The sequence below is a fragment of the Tamandua tetradactyla genome, unplaced genomic scaffold (assembly GCF_023851605.1).
Source record: "Tamandua tetradactyla isolate mTamTet1 unplaced genomic scaffold, mTamTet1.pri scaffold_132_ctg1, whole genome shotgun sequence".
NCBI lineage: Eukaryota > Metazoa > Chordata > Mammalia > Pilosa > Myrmecophagidae > Tamandua > Tamandua tetradactyla.
Genome location: NW_027518268.1, coordinates 128,794 through 132,677, shown reverse-complemented (window position 1 = coordinate 132,677; position 3,884 = coordinate 128,794).

Here is a 3,884-nt window from a genome sequence, read left to right as displayed (position 1 = left end):
ACCAGGAGGGACCAGTTCATTTAAAAGAGAAGGTTCCGGTCAGTCTGTAAGCCCACAGGGGGTGGGCTGGGGTGCTGTCGGGGAGAGTCTGTCTCATGCCTTATGATGAGTGCTCTTCTCTAGACACCTTCGATTATTAGTATTATTATCATTAAAATGATTATTTCATTCGCTTAGGGAGGGTCTGCGAGCTGCTGAAGCAGACCCAGAAATGAGTGAATTTCTGCCCTTGTGGACCCAGCATTGGTGGGGGAATGTGTGTGGTATAAAAACACGCTTATTACAGTAGAGGCCAGTGCCGGCCTGTAGCAATACAGTATGAGCCCCATTTGCATTTAAAAATTTCCCAGCAGCCACATCAGAAAAATAAAAAGGATGTGACATTAATTTTAATAATATATTTCATTTCATGCAATAAAACCCAAATATGATTATTTTGGTATGTGATCAATATAGAACAGCATGAATGAGCTACCTTACAATTCTGTTCCATAAGTCTCCACCATCAGGTGCTCAGTGTGTGCCCCAAGCTCTTCTCCCTTTGGCTTACTCACGTGTCAGGTGACCAGTGTCCACATGGGATTAGCAGTTACCATTGTGGGTGCTTGCTATGGAAATCTGAGGGTGACAGCGGTTTCCTTAGCCCCTGCCGCCTCCCCAGGCACGGTCTGCTTTTGGGCCTGCCACTTAGTGGCAGGGAAGGAGGCCTCTGGGGAGGCCAGCCTGGCCAGCGGCTGTCCTGACTTGTGGCGGATGGGTGCTGACCACCAGGGCTGTGCCAGGGCTGGAGGGTGACCCACGAGTGGGGGCGCAGCACTTGCTTCTGGGGTCCCCAGTCTGCTGAGAGTATGGCCATGCTGGACAGTCCTTCATATCTGCCCAGTGCATCTCACACCAGTGTACAAGGATGTGCTTTGGGGACTCGGGCAGAGAGTGGCACAGCCGGCTCACCTAGAGGAGTCAGGGCTGAGGTCAGGCATCAGTCTCAGTTGGTGGTGAGGCCAAACCAGCAAGTGAAGGAGCAAGACAGAGGGCCCACCCACCAGAAGGGGGGGGCTGACCTCTTGGAGAAGCATGTCCAGTATGCTCCTCAGGCCTCAGAGCTGGTCCTGGACCTGGATTAAGCCAGTCCTGAATGAGTACATGTCGGAAAGGCTCAGGCAACTCCAGCTGCCATTCTGACCCAAGGTGGTGCCACCCTCCAGGTCTGGCCAGGATCCATGTTCTTTGTCCTTTACCCCGGCACCTGTTGCTGAGGCCCAGAGATGCCTGGCCGTGTGGGCCCCAGAGATGCTGGGCCACAGGGAGCCCAGGAGTGCCAGGCCATGTAGGGCCTTAGAGGTGGGGGAGAGATTGTGACTCACCAAGGTCTGGTTTCAATGAACGTGTTTACAACCCTCATTCCAGAAAAGGGGTTGGGGGTTGGGGGTTGCTGGGCCTCAGAGCACATACCCTCAGGGGTTCCAACCCCAGGTCAAGACAGCGTTTTTTAAAAATGAAATGTCTCTTGCAGAAGGAAACTTGTTGCTGTTCCCAGGAATGAGAGTCTGGATAAGAAAACGTGCCACAGTCAGAAATGGGCAGCTGATGAATTGCTGTGGAGGGACCTTCTGTCCCAAGTGAGAGGGGTGTGCTTCTCAGCTTTCTGTGTGAGGAAGGTGCTGAAAGGAGGAGAGTGGACACATCAGCAGAGCCCAGCGTGCTGAGGCCTCAAACGCCAAGCCCAGGGCTCACATGCCACTCTTGGGTGTGGGAAGCTGGCAGGGAAGGGTTCCGGGAGGCCCTGCTCCCTCCGCCAGGACAGGTGGACCCTGGGGAGTAAGGTGTGGAGGGAGGTCAGCACTGTCGGCTGCTGGGGGGCCCGAGCCTGGGGCGGCAGAGGGCACGAGGTGCCTGAAGGGCTTCCATCTCGGGGTCCTGGCCAGGTCCCGGGTGCGAGGGACCGAGGGGAGGGGGCATGGCCTGACCATGCCCTGGAAATGCCTGGGAAAGCAGGATGGGCTTTGAGCCCCTTCTTTCCCTGCCCTCCTCTGCACCCTGCACCCTTTCCGCCCTCAGGCCCCTCCCCGAGCTCCCCACCACCTCAAGCTCCCCTCTCAACTCTGCCCAGCCCTGAGACCACCTCACGGCAAAGAAGCGGATCCCCACCCACAGCCAAGCTGCACGCTGGGTGTGTGGGAAGAGCCCCACCCATGAAGACAAGGCCCTGAGCCCGGGGGGGGGGTGTTGGCGTGGAGGGGCTCCCACAGGAAAAGCAGACCTGGAAGCCAGTTTCCTCCCCAGACAGGGTCTCTGAGGTGGGGCCTCCTTAGTCCCTGTGCGTGGCTGGGGCAGGGTGGGAATGGAGCCAGGGAAGCTCAGAAAGAGGAGGGTGCACATGCGCGTGTGTGTGCATGTGTGAGAATGTGTGTGAGTTTGTGCATGAATGTGTGACTGTGTCTGTGTCTATGCGTGTGTGTGTATGTGTGGCTACCCAGTTGTGACTGTGTGAAGAGTGTAGAGCAGGTGTGTCTCTGTGAGAGCCTGTGCGACTGTGTGCCATGTGTGTCTCTGTGTGTGTGTCTGTGCAAGAGTGTATGTGAGCATGTGAATATGTGTGACTGTGTGATAATGTATGAGTATGATGGTGTGACACTGAGGGTGTCTCCGTGACCATTTGTGACTGTGAATTTGTACTGAGTGTAGCATCTGTCAGATGAGCATGCATGTCTGTGCGTGTGACTGTCCATGAGTGTCTGTGTGAGTGTGTCCGAACATGTGTATAATGTGCATGTGCCTGACAGTGGTTGTAGGTGTGATGTGAGTGTGTGACACATCCATAGATGTGAAAATACTGATTAATGCACACTTGCCCTTTACGTCCATCATTGGCTCAGCAATTCAGAAACTTTCATCCACAAGATGCCTTAGCGCTCCTAGGTCAGGAACTGTCACTGCCTTTGCTTCACAAATGGGTAAACTGAGGCAGAGCCTGGTTATGTGATTTTTTCCCAGGTCAGCTGCGTCAGGACGGGGTGCCGAAGGCTCCCAGGAGGAGCTTGGCTTAGACCCACGGGCAGTGCGTCCATCCATCCTCTGCGGGCCAACAGCTGACTCTTGCTTGGCACTGTGCTCTCCAGGGTGAGCTTTTCGTCCTCACTCACTCATCCAGCGAGTGGCTCTATGCCTAGCTCTGGCCGCTGTGAGAGGCAGCTGCAGCTGAGACGGCTCTTCAGCTGGCCTCTCTTCAGTCCATCCTACGGTTCCCCAGCAAGTGGGACTCCATCTCGGTGGCCCCGGGGACTGTGCTTCTCACTGGAGGGACTCGGGCTCAGCCTACGCTTACTCTGTATGAATGTATGAATGCCTGCATTGAGGTGAAATTTGCATATTACACCAACCATTTTAAAATGTGCAACTCAGTGGCATTTCGTCATTCACAATCTTGTGCTGCCACCTCCACCTCCTTCCAGAACCGTTCATCTTCCCCAAAGGAAACCCCAGATCCAGGAAGCAGTGCCTGTGTCTCCCTCTCCCAGCCCCTGGCACTGCCAACCTGCTTTCTTTCCCTGCAGAGTGGCCTGTCCTGGGTGTTTCCTATAGATAGAATTGCACAGTGAGTCCTTTTGCGTCTGGCTGTTTTACCGAGCATGCTGCTTCCAAGGATCTGCTGATCTGTAGGGGGTTCAGATCTTGGTGACTTTTTGTGACTGAATGCTGCTCAACAGCGTCGACAGACCCCACGGCCTCCTCCATGTGTCAGCCGAGGGGCCCGGGGGCTGCCTCCATCCTTTCCCATAGTCATCAGGCAGGGCGAGCTTCCACATCCCTGCATGCCTGCGTCCCCGCATCCCCGCATGCCCACATGCCCGCATCCCCGCATCCCCGCATGCCTGCATCCCCGC